Source organism: Triturus cristatus, chromosome 3_2, assembly GCF_964204655.1.
Source record: "Triturus cristatus chromosome 3_2, aTriCri1.1, whole genome shotgun sequence".
Taxonomy (NCBI): domain Eukaryota; kingdom Metazoa; phylum Chordata; class Amphibia; order Caudata; family Salamandridae; genus Triturus; species Triturus cristatus.
Window position 1 is genome coordinate 154,512,051 of NC_140584.1, and position 19,958 is coordinate 154,532,008.

The 19,958-nt window shown below is 43.8% G+C and overlaps 1 protein-coding gene across 1 annotated transcript in view; it reads left to right on the forward strand.

Annotated features, from left to right (window-relative positions):
• The window catches only part of LOC146856932 (transient receptor potential cation channel subfamily V member 6-like), a 254,437-nt gene that overhangs the window by 138,141 nt on the left and 96,338 nt on the right, over window positions 1-19,958 (forward strand). The gene's annotated exons all lie outside the window — the stretch shown is intronic.

Consider the following 19,958-nt stretch of genomic DNA (forward strand, 5'->3'; position numbering starts at 1 on the left):
GCCTTAGACTGATATCCACTTGTTTGTTCATTTCCAAGTGGCCATTGGAATGTAATTCTAAAACCAAGGGATTGTGGTCACTAAAAGTACTCCATTTAATACTGGCCTCTATAATCCGATGTTTTGCAAAGGGGGATATCAGCATGAAATCTATAATGGAGGAGCATCCTCTTCCTTTAAAAGTTGGCACGAGGGTGCCCTCTGGACCCGGGACTATCAAGTCAATAGTGTGTGCTAGCGTATGGGTGCCAATTAATTTAGTTAATGTTGTTCCCTCAGTGCTATGCTCAAAGTGTGGCCCCTTCGTGACCGGGCAAACAGCCCAGTCTACAGTTACCGGTAGCAGGTTTGGGCAGAGATGGCAATTTAAATCTCCCATTAGTAACACAATTGGTTCTCCCCCCCCCTTCCTTTGATCAGCTTCTTGGGTAAGTCTAGCATCTAATTCCTGAAGAACAGCATTCCTACCATTTGTAGGACCTGAATTGTAAATATTAAATAGCTGTACCCTCAACCCTTGCCCTTGGAATGTTGCTGCTTGAAGGGTGTGTGATGTCCAAGATGGTAATGTCCATCTTCCCTTAAGATTAATATCCACGTACAATGCTAGCCCTCCCCTCGCCCTTCCTGCACTACTCTCCTGGGCTGGGACAAAAAAACACTTATAGCCCTCTAGATGATAGAGGTCGGACATAACCGCCCAGGTCTCCTGTAGAGCTAATATATGAAAGCCACGTAGCTGGTTTCTCCAATCTACATTTTCAAATTTTCCGGCTAGGCCTGCTATATTCCAGGAGATTATGTTCACCCTTCCCCCTAACACCCTCACAACATTTGAACCCTGGGCGTTTGGTCTAGCTACATAACTCCTTGCTGGTGTGAGCTCCTGTTTCTCCCCGTCCTGCTTTAACGGGGTTACTGCCAGCCCCTTCAGCTGGTGACTTCCCCGGGATACTAGTTCACTGATATCGGTGGGCATCCTTCTTTCCCTCCCCTCCTGGTGTGTTTCTAGTTGGGGTAGTCAATCGTTCTCATCCAGGGACTGTAGGGGGCTGAATCTATTAGTCCACTGTGGGCCACCCTGATTAAATATTGGCATGCCACTGAATTCATATTTCCTTGCCCGATACCCATCTGCTCCTCTGTCCCTTCTTGCCTGTGTATGAATTAAGGGATAGGTGACACAATTTCTGGGATAGAAGTACCCTAGTGACATAGATCGTATAGTACTGGTCGCGTTCCTGTTATGGTTGCCCAGTATTTACTCCACTAGGTTCGGATTCCTAAAGTTTGCAATAATGCAGTTCCCTTCAATATCTTTCCTTCTGCTGCCAATCCGAGTTGCTCTCCTAACATGTAGGATTTCTCCAGGTTCCTGCCCTTGTAATGGCCTATGTATGTTCAACTAGTTAATAATCTTGTTTTTAAGTTCCATGTATGACTCTTTCTGACCCGTCCTTAGTTCAGGTACCCCGGCAAACACAACAACATAGGGACTTGCTTCAGGAGGTAAATTTACCCATGGAAGGGGGGAGTGGATTCTATCCGTACGCTCCCGTCCTGCCTGGTAATTTTCTTTCTGGCTATGAGTAGCAAGACTCTCTGTCTGAGTCGGATTGGGCTGCAACTGGGGTTTATGGGTGTCATAATTCCCACCTTTTTGAATACTTCTTTCCTCAGGGTGAGCTGAGGCTTTGGGCAATGCATGGACTTGTGCAATAATGCATTGCTCATACTTACACAGTTATTGTTAGTTGGAATTTGCCGTGTTAAGGTGGTCACTACTGGTGTGGCATTTCCAGTGAGATTGGAATTTGTGGTCTCCTTCATCATGGCCTGTTTTTGCAATACATTGGCAATTTTATCTAACTTACTAACTAGTGATTTTATTTGGGTAGCAATGAAAGCCTCAAGATGTTTTTGGAGGTCAGCAATTACAGGGTTCAGCCACCCCGGAGGAATTAAGGGACATGGAACTTCTATTTCCACGGCCTCATCATCTATTGTATGTATCTTACCACCCCCACTAGTTGGTTTCAGTTTTCTAGTATGTATATTCTTCGTGCCCCGTCTTTTACTTCTATTTCTGGTTCTAAGTGTTCTGTTTTCAACCCTATCGGGGAATAGCCCAGCGTCTGTTACCAGTTGGCCACAGGTGACAGCTTCAGGTGAGACGTCAAGACTGCCATTGCGTAAGGTTTCACAAAGGTTTAGATCAGTGGTTTGTAAAAGGTGTGTGGGGAATATTTGTGGGTGTCATCGATAAGCGCCTCTGTGTGCGCTCAATCTCCCCGTTAACAGCCCCAATGACCTTCCTTAGCATTAAATCTATTGCAGTTGGCGGCGCTGTGTGTCCTAGTGGAGTATTGGGGTCAAGCCCCATATTTGTGCGAATGAGTGGTGTGCGTGATTTCCCCTTAGTGGAGCGCGTTTTAGGTTTGGTAGCCATAGTACAATAATCTACGCTATTCCCTGCCTCCCAATTAGCTCACAGCGAGGTGATTGGGTAATGCTAGACAACCCTACTTTTATTAGCAATTTAGTTCACTTTCAGTCCCTTACATAAGGAGTCCGTAGTCCACTGTACACGGATATTACACAATGTCCACAGTCCTGGGCTGAACAGTTATGGCTTAGTGATCAGAGCACAGTTAAACTAAAGTACCTGGTTCGAAATCCAAGGGTGGTGGCCCAGCCCAGCCTCCTCTGGCCTCTGAGGGCCACAGAGGGCCCGCCCTTTGCCCGGGCTTAGCCCGGCGCGACCCGCGCGCGTCCTCACGGGACGAAGGTCCCAGCTGACTCTTAAGCGCCTCCTGGCGCGCTGCGATAGGCGACGTGCCCCGGGTCCTCCTGGGGATTGTAGTACTGGGCGGCGGAGCCAAGCCCGGCCGTCCGTGCAGGTCACAGAAGCCCCGGTAGCAACGGGCACAGAATGTTGGGGGCGCAGCCAAGCCCGGCTCTGGGAAGAATAGGAAGCAGCAGGGAACACCCGCAGAACAGCAGCACAAGTAGTCAACAATTATCATTCACGTATACCTTTCTTATAGACCATACATCTCCCACACAATGTTAATGATTGAGGCACTTATAAATCAACTACAGCCTTATTGAAGATATCAATGATTTTTTAATCAATATTACAAATACACAAATATAAATTGCACATATAAATTCAATCACATTGAAATTCATCAAAATTCATATACAATCAACAATAAATTGTACCAGGTTAAAACACAGATACATTCCAAAATCATTAAAAAACATATAAAAAAAGGGGAAGGATACAAAGGAAAAGACAATACACTGTGTCTTTAAAACATTAATTTGGACGTTTATATAGGCAGCATCAAGCATAGGTCTGATTTCCCTGTCTACAATGATTTGCTGACTTTGCCAAATTTAACACCATATGTATGCGTCGACGCGTTTCGATGGTATAATTTCAATAAGCACCATCTTCTTCAGGACAATATTTATTTTCCTCCCTCAATTCTTAAAAGGTCGATTGCTATGTTTACCAAAAGTAATCAGAATACGACAATTAAAAACCATATATGACATTTTTTTTCAACGTAATCATCCTTTACATATCCAACAATTCACATGTAACATTGATAATATTTTTACCCTGAGTTTTTAAACACTAAAAATTATTTTTTTAAAACCAAAGGCTATATTCAAAATATAACTGCAAGAGTCATCCATTTATCCCACATTTTAGAAGAAACCATACATTCACATAACTCATCCTGTTTTTTTCTTTTTTACTGTTTGTCTAATAGACAGTTCAACTTCAAAACTCACCGGTGCAACTGCACTCAGTTCGAGTATGTTCTTACGAATCCAAGTCCCGAGATATAATGATCACGAGAAAAAATATAGTCGTATCTATAATATTAAGAAACCTATGTTAGCATTGTCTTCACACCCATATACTTGTGAAGCTCTTATATATACTTTTTCATTTGGTACCTAGAGGATTAAATCCTTATGTAGATACCAGCACTTCGGTGTCACTATGGGGCACTTCTCCAGTCTCTTGGCTCCCACATCAAAGCTGTCAATTAGAGACAGAACCAACATTATCGTAGCTGTGTGGCTATACCATCTTTAACACATCTTTATTAATTCACAATAATCGTTTTCACGAGGATGTGAGACGCTACAATGTCCTCACCTGTATATTATCAAAGCCTAAAAACAACCCTTGGGCTTCTTACGCTTCAGGCTCATTCTTCGGTCATGTCGTAACCGTACGCGTTGGGTGTCGATAAATCCCTGCGTCTTCTACGATGGGCTGACTTGCTCGTGGCTGGTAAATATAAATAAAATACCTGCTTAGCCAAGCCGTCTATGGAGAGCTGGATGTATATAACAAATGATAACAAGCAGTAGCCCAGTACCACATGGTCCTCGAACTGCACTTTAAAAGCATATTAGTTATCCATCACGGGGACAAAGCGAAGTTATCACGTTCCCCTCCCCTAACATATTCCTTACTTGTGGATCCAACGAAACAGTCTGGCCCAAAGGTTTCACCGTGTCTGTAGTCCGCGTCGAGTAGTGCGCTACGTGAACGCGACTGTTTGTGTATCCATTTTAGGTTACAATCGAGGTACACAAGCGTCTGCCGATTGGCCATTGAGTTACGCTTTTTTTCTTTTTCATTGAACTTTATTTAGCGTTTTGCCGGAACTAATATAGTAGGCAGGGTCGCCATATTGGACTAGTTTTATTTATCTCTGCTACTCGATCGTATGCCGGGACTTACCCTTACCTTTTATTCAGTTGGAGCTATCTCAGTATGAGAATGTGGACAAATATCTCTCTACTTTTACTCTCTCAATATAAAAATGTAAACTAATATCTCTTTTGCTAAGTGCATGGACGCGACTGTTTATTATATCCGTTTTGGGTTTCAAACACGGTAGGAAAACGTCTACCAATTAGCGATTGCGTTACGCTTTTTTTCCTTTTATTATAAACTTTATTTAGCGTTTTGCCGGAGATAGTGTAGTAGGCAGAGTTGCCATCTTAAACTAGTTTTCTTTATCTCTGCTCCTCGATAGTCTACAGGGACTTACCCTTACTTTTTATTCTATGGAAGCTCTCTTAGTGAGAGAATGTAGAATAATATCTCTCTACTATTGCAGCAACATCTATTATCATCCCCTGTTATTTGATGTTAACCCATGGTTCAATCCTCCCTTGGCCACCATTTTGGATTGGTTCCTATCATTTATACATTCCGAATCGCCCTGCACTAATATATTTAAATGGGTAATGCTCACATCTTAATTTTAAATTAACTAGATGTTCTTTTCTTTGTATATTTGTATGCTACATGCCCCGATTCCATATCTCCTGATGTTGAAGAAAAAATCCCCCATACGATCTTCACTCAATTGCCTAATGAAATTAAATTTGCTTTATTCGATAATTACTATCATAAAAGCTTTCATCCTTAAAATCAGCATTATACAATTCAAGGTTTAAAATACTTAAAATAAGAATTCCACGCTATAGCACCAATGGTTAAGACAACAATTCATTGAAGACAGGATTTCCAATAAAAGCGAATTGCTCATAGCAGCAGATGATCTAGGAAGCACAGTTCGTCCCTTCTACCCTCTTACACAGTGTAATAGCTACAAGTTCATTATGGGGCGACATCAACTATTTCAGCAGCTTTAGCGATAGCTTTCGCACGAATAATCCAGGCACAGCCCAGGAATTTCGCAACTCCGCATACGAAAGCAGGCCTGGAAGCATCGGATCTCAGAATACGGAGTGCAACTTGATGGTTCTTTGTTCCCATCTGGACACAGATGCATTTGAGCCATTTGTTCCTTGCCTGGCGATAAGCCGGGCATACGAATAAACAGTGTGCTATAGTTTCTTGCATATCGTTGCAACACAGGCAGCTTGGTGAAAATTTTGGCTGAGTCCCTTTTGGCAACTGTGGCAATAAGGTATAGTGACCCAAACCTGAAAAGCATGTACAACTTTCTGTCCATGGGAACTCGAATAAAATCCAAATAGGGTTCCAAAAAGCCAACTTGTTTGTGTTGTAAAAAGTCCCCTGTTAATTTCCCATGGCTCGAATAAAGTATGAGCCGTTGCTGTATCCAGTTCCAATAGGTCTTTTTTAACTCCGCCTTAGATGGCAGGGCTTGGTTCTCCCACACATCGGTTAAGCCCAAGGATGACAAAAGTTCCTTGAGTTCTCTTACCCATGTAACCCTTTTGCCCGTGTCCAGAGTAATCAATTCGCTAAGTCCTGCCGCATAGTGGCATAACTCGGGAGTGGATCTTAGTCTTGCCCAGTACAAGAGGGGGCGTAATCTAACTATCTCACTCAACCTGTGTCTCCCAATATCGAGGAACAATGGTGTTAGAGGGGTACAAAGGGGGACGGAGACCAGATCTCTTAGGAACTTATTCTCTGATTTTTGGATCTCTGTTGTTTGTTCAAACCCCCAGAGTTCCGCTCCGTAGGATGCCGAACTCACTGCCTTGCCCTCATAAACAACCAGGACAGGGGAGACCAATCTGGAAGAGGACAAGCGCTGCTCTCTCAAGATTGCCCCCGCTGCCCTTTTGTGGTTTAGGAGCATCTTGCTCAAGTGGGGCCCCCAAGACATTTTATCCGATAGCCTTATCCCCAGATAGTCAAAGCAATGAACTTGCTCCAGATATAAACCATTGAGAGTAAGTTTGGGTCTAAACTGTTTTCCAGGGTTAAAAGCCATAAATTGAGTTTTCGCGATGTTAATAGTAAGGCCCCTTAATGTACAAAAAGCCTGGAAGCGAGTGAGTAATATTTGAAGACCCATAGGGGATTTGGAGATTAGGAAGGTATCATCAGCAAAGAGAAGCGTAGCTATTTTTTCCCCCGCCAGGGTTGGTGCGTCTTGGAATTTGGCTCAAAAAATCCACCACACCATTCACATAAAGTGAAAATAGTGTGGGGGCCAAAACACAGCCCTGGCGGACTCCTCTCCTTACTGGGATACTCTCTGTGGTCTGCCCTTGATCACCCCATCTTATCCTTGCAGAAGTATCGTCATGAAGACGAACTAAAAGGGATAAAATGTAAGGGGGTATTCCCATTTCCTGCATGACGGACCACAACTTTACTCGTGGGACTAAATCGAATGCCGTCTTGAGGTCAATAAAAGCAAGGTACAAGCTCCCCTTTGTAATGACTACCACTTTCCAGTAAAGTAAAAGTAGACGGAAAACTTGGTCTATAGTGCTAGTGGCTTTCCTAAATCCCGCTTGGCATTTTGATAGGATTCCCCCTTCCTCCATCCATTGGTGAATTCTATTGAGAAGGGTTCGCCCTACCACTTTTTGCATACAATCTACAAGGCTGGTGGGCCTATAGTTGGCAGGGTCTTGGCGATCACCTTTTTTAAAAATAGGAATAACTTCAGCTTGTTTCCAGGATGGGGGAACTTCACCGCCCTCTAACAGGCTATTAATCAAATGTTGGATATATTTGGCCCATTTATCGGGTTCCAAACGGAACAGGTCGCCCGGGATGCCATCTGGTCCCGCCGCTTTAGCGGGTACAATACTGTTGATGGCACTTACGACCTGGTCAAGGCTAAAGGGGGATATGGGGTCTGGGACAGGTAGTTGTGGAATATCCCTGCCGGACACTAGTTCTCCCTCTGCATCTTCAGCATATTTTATTATTTTATTTAATTACAGATTTATAATGCGCATGGCTGCCCCAGCAACGGGGCGTCCCAGCGCAATACAAGGACCAGAGACAGAGACCAAAGCAAGTTGACACAGTTAAATAGTAGAGGTAGGAAAAGGCCAAGTCTTCAAAGCCTTACGAAACGGCAGATGGTTAGAAATAGTTCTGATAGAAGTTGGAAGAGAGTTCCATAATTTTGCTGCCAGCCAGCGGAACGAGCATAGAGTTTTGAGAAGTGATCCCACCAAATCTGACTACCTATGTGATTTGGAATGGAGACAGTACCTGCCCTATCTTTAGAGTTAATTAGTGACCAAAAGGAGGCAGAGTTTTTCTCAGTTGCCGCCGTTTTCAGCTTATCCCAGTGTGCCTCCTCCCAAGCCCGTTTGGCTAGTGTCAGCGATGATTTGTAATCTTTCCTCGCTAATTTGACCCTAATAATATTTTTCTCTTTGACAGCGACTATTAGTTCTTTTCTTTTCTCTTTGCAAGAACCTGTAAACCAAGGATTGGGGTTGTTTTTTGCAATTTCTTTTTCTTTTTTCCTGAGCTGGCGCTTCCTAAAAACTGTTCTCCAATCATGCGTATGGTTTCCTGATGGATTATGGGAATCTTTTCCCTCGCCTGAGACGAAACCAAGGCTGCCCTTGAGATCTCTTGTTTTTTGTGCTAATATTCAGGAGATAAGGGTGATCTTTTTTCCATCTCCTACTACCCTAGGCCACCTTAGCCGCCTGCCACAGCTAGAAAGTGTTATCTCCTTGGAAGAAAGAAAGTCCGCTCTACATGCGGATAGATTTAACGGCAAAACTGCCCAACGGTTCTGCAAAGTTAGAGATAGGGGGTTATGGTCACTATCTACAGTAGGGCTTCCCACCATGTCGGCTACATCTTCCCAGAGGCGTAAGTCCACCAGGATGTAGTCAATACGGGATGGGCATGTCAACTTATTAAAGGTGTTCGCCCCCTTAGAGTCTGACAGAGTTCTACCATTCACGGCTCTTAGGCCGTATTCCAGAGTGAGAGCGTTCACTTGCATAACAATCTCTGTCCATTTTCTAATAGGGGCCAAAGATAGAGATGGTACTCCCCATTTCTTGTCCTCTTCAGATAAATTCAAGGGATCCTCATTGCTCAGGGGCTCAAATGTACAATTAAAGTCCCCGGCTATGATAGTTTTAGAGGTGGGTAAACATTTTGCTAAGAGGAGTTCTAATTCGTTCAGGATGGATGACGACCTGCCGCTCACTGTGCCCCTAGTATAAACATTGAAGAGATCAAGGGATTCTCCATTTTTTGGGGCTTTTAGGGATAACCACAAGATGTCATGACTATTGCTTTTTTGAATAGTAACAGACCACCCCAGATCTAGGTTAATCCATATTAGGAGACCTCCAGAGGGTCTTCCCTTGCCACTAGAGGTTGCGGAAATAAAGTAAGTGGCATATCCTGAAATAAAAAGCGCTTCCATACTCCATGTCTCCTGGAAAACACAGACATCGTGCGTGCCCACAAACTCAACCCATGATGGAACGGTCATGTTTTTCTTGAGGCCTGCTATATTCCAGGACAATATTTTCAACTTGTTCGTCAAACAAGGGGATAGGCTAGCGGGGTTAGTTATGTTGGACTGTGCTTGTAGTATCGGATGAGGTGAAGGTTTTAGGTTACGTAAGGGAAAAGTGCCCTGGGCGGTGGAACTTGAACGATTTGTATTCTGCACTGAGTGGGGTACAAAAAGTCAATCGTTTAAGTCTAAAGAGGATATGGCTCCTCCCTTTAGTGAGATATTATGAGGTGTCAAAGAGCATCGGCTAAACTGAATTTGAGACGGGTCTGGAGAGGAGGTTCTATATTCCAATGAAACCAAGTTCTCAACCAATAAGACATCCACCAAAGTTAGTTCGATCATGTCCAAATTAGAATAGGGGATAGGGGGTCTCTTGGCTTTCACGATGTCTTCCCTAATAACGGAACGACACCCTCGGACATGGCGAATCCAGTGAATCGATTTATTAATTAACGAATCACTGGATTCGTGATGGCCTGGGATTGATTTTTTTGGGACGTTAGTCATAAGAACAATGTTTGAGAATTTCTGACCAAGTCCGGTTTGGTCATGAACCAAAGGAGGTCTGGAAGTCTCCTGGGTCCCTAGATCCAGTGGTCTAGGTTTGGAACCCAAATTATGCCTGCCCCCCCAAATAGGGGTGGCAATACGGTCTTTGGGAATAATCTTGGGGGCTTCCCCATCCCCCCCAAGGTGTTGCGTCAAAATCCCTTCCCCAACTAGAGTGTTTTTTCTACGACCCCCACCAATGGGGACTGAATCGTTTTCATTAGTGGGTTTGGGGCCGTCCTTAATGAGATGCAGGTTCACAGGACGTGTAGATTGAGTAGGGTCCAAGAGATCCATTAATAGACCCCGTATACTCATAACCGCCCCTCTAAGTTCCTTGATCACCCTTTCTAATTCCCCTATGGTGTGGTTGCAGGTGCAGCAATGGGCCGGGCTAGAATGTTCCAGAACAGGCACTGGAGAGGAGGAGTCGTGATTGTCACTAAATAAGACTAGGGGGGCAAATCTGTTGGAACAAATAACATTAGGGTTGGGTTTGCTGCATATCTCATCCTCTACCTGGACAACACCCTCATTATTTGCATGCAATTCCACGGACACAAGGGGATCACCGAGAACTCGCTTTGACCCACCCTTTTTGGATTTAAGGAATAGCTGTGGTATCACTATATTTTTCAAAGAAGGTGCAGGAGGATTTCTAATGGGTTCTTCTGCGTTAGGGTTTGGAGCGTGTTCTAATATACTTTCACACTCTGCTATAACAGTATCGATTCTGTCCATCACACATTTAGCTGCAGCACTTTTGGCCGATTTCTTTTGCCTCTTTTTCTTACTTTGATTTGAGGTAGGACCATTTATGCCAACCGTTCCCTCCATTACTTTCCTCTTCCCCATCGGACCTAGATATTACCCCCAAACAGCCCCACCAAATAAATTGAAAACACTTCCCGCTAGCTGGACACAGTATAAAGGTAGACTATGCAACTCCTGTATAATGTAAGACACAACTAATGGGTCGACTGGGGGAATCCCAAATGCTATACGATAATAAATAGAACAAAGGAACAGTACCAGATGAACGGAAGAAACCGGGCCCAGCCCTGCCTCAGTCGGCCTCCGACGGCCTCAGACGGCCCGCCCTTTGCCAGGGCTTAGCCTGGCGTCCGCCCGCGCGCATCCCGCGTGGCGGATAGGGTGCTCTACGGATATCTCCTCTGGTGGTTAGGGGCGGACCCGCCATTGTCAGCGCTGCCCCTCAGGCTCCTGGGGTTTGTAGTGCGGTGTCCTCTCCCCGCTGTGGCCCCCGACAAGACTGCGCTGCGTCTCCCGCAAAGTGGGAGACGCGAGGTGAATTAAAGTTCCTCTGTGGTTGGGGGCGGACCCGCCATTGTCAGCGCTGCCCCTCAGGCTCCTGGGGCTTGTAGTGCGGTGTCCTCTCCCCGCTGTGGCCCCCGACAAGACTGCGCTGCGTCTCCCGCGAAGTGGGAGACGCAAGATGAATTAAAGTTCCTCGGTGGTTGGGGGCGGACCCGCCGTTGTCAGCGCTGCCCCTCAGGCTCCTGGGGCTTGTAATGCGGTGTCCTCTCCCCGCTGTGGCCCCCGACAAGACTGCACTGCATCTCCCGCGAAGCGGGAGACGCGAGGTGAATTAAAGTTCCTCGGTGGTTGGGGGCGGACCCGCCGTTGTCAGCGCTGCCCCTCAGGCTCCTGGGGCTTGTAGTGCGGTGTCCTCTCCCCGCTGTGGCCCCCGACAAGACTGCGCTGCGTCTCCCGCGAAGCGAGAGACGCAAGGTGAATTAAAGTTCCTCGGTGGTTGGGGGCGGACCCGCCGTTGTCAGCGCTGCCCCTCAGGCTCCTGGGGCTTGTAGTGCGGTGTCCTCTCCCCGCTGTGGCCCCCGACAAGACTGTGCTGCGTCTCCCGCGAAGCGGGAGACGCGAGGTGAATTAAAGTTCCTCGGTGGTTGGGGGCGGACCCGCCGTTGTCAGCGCTGCCCCTCAGGCTCCTGGGGCTTGTAGTGCGGTGTCCTCTCCCCGCTGTGGCCCCCGACAAGACTGTGCTGCGTCTCCCGCGAAGCTGGAGACGCGAGGTGAATTAAAGTTCCTCGGTGGTTGGGGGCGGACCCGCCGTTGTCAGCGCTGCCCCTCAGGCTCCTGGGGCTTGTAGTGCGGTGTCCTCTCCCCGCTGTGCCCCCGACAAGACTGTGCTGCGTCTCCCGCGAAACGGGAGACTCGAGGTGAATTAAAGTTCCTCGGTGGTTGGGGGCAGACCCGCCATTGTCAGCGCTGCCCCTCAGGCTCCTGGGGCTTGTAGTGCGGTGTCCTCTCCCCGCTGTGGCCCCCGACAAGACTGCGCTGCTCCGATTCCATATCTCCTGATGTTGAAGAAAAAATCCCCCATACGATCTTCACTCAATTGCCTAATACAATTGACTTCAAGATAAAAGCACGTCTAGTGCTCATACTAATGTTGCATGTAACTATATGAATAACCGCCATATTTTATTATCTTAGTTCCTATTAATACTTAGATAATCACCAGATTTATTTTTATTCTTTGATATATTCTGATGGGGTTAAAGATGATAGTTATCTAAACCAGAGGAATTCCACCTTATCAACTACTGCTTAATCTTTTAAGTCACAATTCTCATCCAATCCTCCTTTGTATTCAGACCCCTCACTATCGTGTCTAGTGTTGTGATGTACCATTCCCTATTTTTTCTTTTTCTTTCAAAATGTCCACCTCTTTTGTTCAGGGTAATTTTCTCGGCTATAAACCATTCAAATTCAGTGTAGCCATGCTTCATATTTTTGTAGTGGTCTACCAGGGGGGCATTGATTTTGCCCGTCTTGAGGGCCGAGATATGCTCCAAAAGTCTGACCCTCAATTCACGTCCAGTTTCGCCTATATACGCTAATCCACAAGGGCAGCTTAAGACATAAACGACATTACTGCTCCTACAGTTATTAAGGCTTCTTGATTTAATGGTATAGCCGTTGTAGGTTAGTGATTTAGCCACAATGCAGTTGTTGCAGATAGAGCAATTGCTACATTTATTGTTACCTATCGCTTTGTCTCCATTTAGAGTATTTTGCCTCATAGGGACACTATCCCTGTATGTATGAACAATATTCTTGCGAATATTATCATTTCGTTTGAAAGCAAACAGGGGTTTAGGGAGTTTTACCTCATCATCATCATTCAAAATGCTCCAATTAGAATTAATCACATTTTTTAGCCTATTACTGATATTCGAGAATTGGCTCACAAATACTAATTTACTTTTAGTGGTATCTTTCTTTTCGTGTGCTACCACCAGGTCCGAATTCAACATGCTCTCACGGTTGTAAAACCAGGCCCTCTTAAAGGACCGTTTGATGAGTTTCCTAGGGTATCCTCTATCATGTAACTTATTTTTCAACAGTTCAGAGTGTTTGTAAAAATCCTCAATGTCTGAACAGTTCCTACGTAACCGTAGGAACTGTTCGAATGGTATATTATCTCTCTGAGACTGTGGATGGTAGCTTCGATAATGAAGCAAGGTATTTTTATCGGTCGGTTTTGTGTAGAGTTCTACTGCTAGTACTCCTTCCCTATTTTTTATCGTTATATCCAGAAAGTTCACTGATGTCTTAGCATATGTTGCAGTAAATTTAAGATTGGGATCGCCCAAATTAAGCCATTCCAAAAATTCTACGAGCATAGATTCTTCTCCTTCCCAGATGAAAAATATGTCATCAATGAAGCAGCGCCACAACAAGATGTTTTCAGTAAATGGCGCCGCCTCATTGAAGACATGTTTATTTTCAAACTCACCTACATAAAGGCAAGCCAGACTTGGAGCACATGTAGCTCCCATGCTGGTGCCTTTACACTGGAGATATAAATCTTCCTTGAACAAAAACATATTATTTTTAAGCACCAAGGAGATGCATTCCATAATAAATTCTTTATTGGCGCCTCTCAGATCCACTTCACCAATGGTATCTTGAATGACTTTAATTGTGGCGTCTTGAGGTATATTCGTATATAGCGCCTCTATATCGAGGGTTACCATCATTTGATTACAATCATTAAAGGCAACTCCCTCTATCATTGAAATAATATGAGCTGAATCTCTCACATACGAGGTCTGTTTTTGTTCTAAAGGTTTTAGAAAGGTGTCAGCATACTGGCTTAGTGGTTCCAGACGAGATCCTATACAGCTTACTATGGGCCTCATGGGTGGGTTGCATTCATTCTTGTGTATCTTTGGTAAACCATATATCGCTGGAATTATGGCATTTAGATTAATTTAGATTAGTCATTGATATCTTCTATAAAGCTGTAGTTGATTTATAAGTGCCTCAATCATTAACATTGTGTGGGAGATGTATGGTCTATAAGAAAGGTATACGTGAATGATAATTGTTGACTACTTGATTTACCCAAAGGGAATATTTGTCTTAACTTAATAAATAAACAGCAAAAAACAAACAGTTGCATGAGTAAAGAAGATACAATAATTAGAGATGGAGGGAGGGAGGCAAAAGAAAACAAGGGGGGAGGATAATAATAATATGACCATAGGCTAATGAGGAAATAAGAGAGCTTAATACAATATAAAGTGATTTGAAACCATTGAGAAATAATAGCTGTAAAGTAAATATATATCATATATTATTAGAATGATTTTATAGTTGTACATTATGCATCAAAATAAAACTAATTTGAGTAGATTTGACTTAAAATATACATCATTGTGAGTAAGAAAAAAGACAAATAATGCAAGAAATACAATATATATCAAAAAAGAGGAAAATATGTTTATGGAGGTTTGGGAACTTCTTCCAGTAATGGACGGTGTTGATTAAATGTTTGAGCAGAAGTTTCTAGGAAAATAGTCATAGGTGACCATAAGTGTTTTCTTTTAATAAGTATGGATACAGGAGAAATATAGGCATGATCCAGTCGATGGTTATCACAGACACTATACCACCAAGCTTGGAAGGATAAGTGTGCGGATTGTTTCCAGTTTTTGGTGATTAGATGGAAGGCTATTGGAATTAGTAAATCCACAATATCTGCATTATATGTGATAGTTTGCCATTGGTCGGAGAGTGAGCCTAGAAAAATATTTAGAGGGGAGAATGGAAATTGAGTATGAAAAATAGTATTAATTTGAGACCATACCTTCAACCAGAATTGATGGGTGATAGGACAGAAAAATAACATATAAAATAAAACCGCATTGGAAGCATTACAAGACCAACAATTCGAAACAATTGGTTTTCAACGTATTAATTGCAGATATACCGCAAATACTTGATGTTATTAACAGTCACTCCCCAAAGATAGGTGGCACCCGGAATAGCAACTTGATGTACGCATACGACCTTGCCCTATTTAGTCACATAAGAATGGGTCTTCAACAATCACTTGACCAGCTGTACATCTATACAATGGCTAAAGAACTAGAGTTGAACCTGAAAAAAACTGAGGTTGTAACATTTGGTCTGAAAAATCATCATGAAGGAGGACGGTTCTACAATGGCTACAGAATCGCATCAGAACATTTCGATAAGTACCTAGGGGTATACATCGACGCTAGATGCTGTTTCGTGAAGCAACGAGAAGAAGTTGAAGCAAAAGCGCTGACCCTTCAGGTGATGCTATCAAAATTAGCAAAATTGTTATTGAGCCCAAGCCTCTCTCCACTATTAGAAGTTATGAGGGCCGAAATCTCTCCTTCTTTAACTTATGGCCAGGAAATCTTATTAGGCTAAGATAACAGCCTGCTGTATAAACTCATTGGGCCTGATTCACAGAACTAACTTAAGGCAAAATCCTAAACTTACTACCATTTTCGTATTCACAGAAGGCACTTACTCATTTTGGTATTCACAGAAGACACTTACTCATTTCGGTATTCACAGAAGTTAGGAGTCCTAACTTAAGGACTCCTAAATGCCTTCTGTGAATACCGAAAGTCTTAAAATTAGGATTTTTCTCAGTTTAGGAGTCCTAAAGTTAGGACTCCTAACTTTACTACTACTAAATTTATGGCCTCAGGCTAGGAGAGTGGCTGTTTTTATCTAGCCAGCTGGCATCATCCAAGCAAAAATACAACTTGCAGGAGCTGTAGTGGCTACAAAGAATCATTCAACGCAGGGCCAGACTACGGAGAGAGTGGATAAATTGAGAGTTTGCACATGTCGGCAGGACATCATTGCCTCCCTAAATCCAGACAACACAGCCCTTAACATTCAGCTGATGAAGTTTGTCACCATCACATCCAACACGTTCAGCCTAGGGGCTCAATAGCTGGGCCTCGAACACCCACCTGAACTATCTGTTAAATAGACCAGCTCCACTGAATTTCATTCAATCAAAACAGTCACTTGAGCGTACACACCTGAGGTTGCCTGTTTTGAGGACCACTCTGCTGCTACTAATGGTTATTTGAATATTGCAGCAACACTTTATCAGACCATTGCTCCATTGGTAATGAGACACAACATGCTGCTCTTCTGGTTTAAGCCAATCAGATGAGACATATGGTATTTGAACTTTACCTAATTCTTGTACCGATGACTAACAACTGCTGCTATTTGTATCCAGCTAAACCATCTGCTGAAACCGATCAGCCACACTCTTGTCCGATGAAAATCCCAGGTGTCAATTTTGAAGATCATTCTGCACAACTGATGGTTGTTTTACACTGCACCAGCACTTTATTTATTAAATTACTTTTCTGTTGGTAATAAGGACCAACCTACCGTCTATTTTCTTCTGTAGAAATGGCTGTCTCAATGCATCAGCACTTTATTTAATCTCTGTGCTGCCACAGATGAGGAATAACTAGCTGTTATTTTTATTTAATCGACTAGCGTGGAAACCCCGGGATGTTTTTAATTGCTGATTATACTGTTTTAATATGTATGAACCCGACGTCAGTTCTATTAATTGAGCCTGTTTTTTCAAATTGTAAAGGTTTTAAATAACCATAAACAATAAAGGGGTATATCATCAAGGACTGGCGATAATTATCGCTCAGCGCACTTAGCGCTAGGATAATTATCGCCGACTAACGTGGATTTTTATCACTGAGATAGCGTGCTATTAGCAACGCTTATCTCAAAAGCGATAAAAATCCTAGTGCTAACTGCCAAACGTGAGATTATTGCTGGAAACCCACAAGTTTGGCGTTAGCTTGATGATAGGGCAAGGCAAACTTAGCCATGATATCCACCGTCCATAGGATATCATGGCTAAGTCAGTCCTGAAGCAAGGGCAAGGAAAGTAGCGATAACAGGGGTTATCGCTACTTTTCTTGCCGCTATGCTTCATAGCGTGGGGCTTGATGATAGGAGAAATGTCGCTTAGCGACATTTCTCCAGTCATGTCAGGGCAGGAACGCCCACTTTGCATCTCATTAGAGATGCAAAGCTGGGCGTTCAGAATTCAGGCGCTAATGCAGGGTTTCACGCGATAGCGTGACCTTGCTGATTAGGCGATAAAATTATTGCGGCTTTTCTCCCACGCCCAAAAACAGACGCAAAAGCGGCGATAATTTTTTATTGCCTCGTTGCTGATATGCCCCAAAGTATTTATTATTAATATTATTTCAGTGTCTAACAACAATGCACCTTCAGCAATTTCTGATGCTGCCAGCCTTCCCATCATGCAGTGCAGGGCCACTGAGGTAGTTCTTTTTTCCAGCTCAAATGCCAAAGATTCCAAAACACCGCTGCCTTTCTAAGGGTTTTTTAGGATGAAAACCTGCTTTTTCAATGCTTTTTTTTTTAGCTTCATTCGACAATGAAGTAACAGATTCTCACTGCATCACGAAATGCTAAATCTGTTGAGAGGTGCTATGTTCAGAGAAGTGGAGAGAACTTGCCTCAGGATTAACAATGGAAGTTGGACAGTCTGTTTCCAGTTCACCAGCTCCAGAGGAGCAATAGATATTACACCGTCTGTCTCTACCTTGGTGTGACCAGGTCAGACGTCCCATCTGGGCCCTCAGGCCCTTCCTTGAGTCTTCGACGCTCCTGCGCCCAGTTGACACTGAGGAATACAGATTTGAGGCACTGAATATTGAGATGTTCAGTGTCAGGGCATTCAACTTCGAGGTGTTTGGGAACTTCTTGTCAATGCTTAGTGGGGTCCTTCTTCCAAAACTAGGTACAAGGCCTATAGTGGTTATAATCTGGGACACCTTTGTGAGTCTGGGAACCATCAAAGATGTTGGCCATTGACAAGAAAACAATAATAGATTCTGGTCCTCCTTTCTTGATAGAAACTCTGCCACCTGAATATTTGGTGGTATCCACAGCCAAGACATTCTAAAATACCGCTGGCTCCACCCCAAAAAGACAGCAAAAGAATAGATGCATTGGGTGAAACAGTCTGAGAAATTGGGCTCCAGCTTTTGGGTTCAAGCACCACGGTGCTTGTAGTTCACTATAACAGAGCGTCGTCAAACTCTTCTGACCATTACACTGACCCTGTTTCAGAAGAGTGTAGCAGGGTCAGTAAAGACATCATAAAAGAAGGAATGGTCGAATCAGTTCAAACAGTAAGTGCAGCCAAGGATACTGCTGTTTTGTCTGCCCAAAACATATCCTGCAAAGAAATCTGGTGAGATGCACAGATTCTACAGTTCATTCTCTTGCATTGCATCAGGCACAATGCACGTTGTGGAATAATGCAAATTGGTTTAGAGAATACTTTGTTGTTTGTTTAAAGAAATAGATGACATTCAGTAACATTAGATATTCTGCTATATTGGAAAGTTTCATTTATTTATGGTCGACAAAGTAAAATGTTAAGGTCCGAACCCATTTGACATCTCTTCTTACTTAATGCACTTCATGCATTCACAGGTGCTTCATCATGAGTAGGTAGATGTACATACATATCAAAGTGAGATATTCATTCAAAATGAATAAGATGCACAACTCAGACTTGTATGCAAGCTGAATAAATGAAAGCCCCTTCTATATAAACGAAGATTATTATATATGGACATCATTGTTTGAGATTTCAAGGATACTTTTTCAGTTAACATTTTTGTGCGACACAACGTCTGTATGAGGTTCACTTACATGCATCCTCATGTTCAACAAAGGATTCTGAATATTCTCTTGCTCCTCTTTGCATGGTACACATGCAAGCAGAATGAAATTCTATAAAATCGGGTGGTTAGGAAAAAAGAAAAGAAATCCCAAACTTGAGTTTAAAGGGCAAAAGCCTTCCTGTATTCCCTTCTGCAAAAGACACAGTGGTGGCTCCTCCGCTAAGCTGGAGGAGCATCGCCCCACTGCTCAAAAGGAAAAATAAAATGATAACGTATTGTTATCATCGTTTTAGTTTTCCTATTGCAGTCAGTGGCTCTCGGGACAGGGCTGGCCAGAGACGGGGAGGAATGGTTTGCACTCCCTAAGTGCGCACAACTACTTTAACTGGCCCTCTTGGTCCGGCCAAACATTCATGCGCACTTTGCATCTACCCCACCAGGCTGTAATGCACAGCCTGGTGAGGACACAGCCTGATGAGGAACATGCCCAGCTTCCCATCCCCGTCTGAGCGCCGATCCACGGCACTCAGACCAATCACAACGCTGCATTGCAGCATTGTGATGGGCTCAGGGGAGCCTGGCTGCTTCCTGCTGTCAGAACAGAGACAAGAAGAAGAGGACGGAGGAGCGGCGGAGGCCGGCCGTTTTCAGGTAAGTATTTTTTTGTACCCCCACTACCCCGCCTTCCCACCTGGGTCCGGTAGCAGCCGCTACTGTAAAGACAACAATTGCAGCACCAAGAACAACAATTGCAGCAAAAGAAGTACTACCAAGTGCAGAAATTGAAGGAAGGTAGGTTCACAACAGCCTGCTGTGGCAATGGCTTTACATTCTAAATAATGGCTTCCTCTCTCTAACGCCACTATCCAGCACCCCGTATGTGCGGGGGTCAGGATGAGGGAGATTCCCAACAATTTTCCAACGTGTCAGAATTTAGCAAAAAGAGTTTGGCTGCTAAATGTTGTCATATCGGGATATACAATTACATTTTCTATTCATGGCCTCTTCCATTCCTCCAAATACATCAAGGAGTCTCAATCTTACACCGCTAATTAATGAAATTACAATTCTTCTATGCAAAAAACACTGGAGAATGAATTAC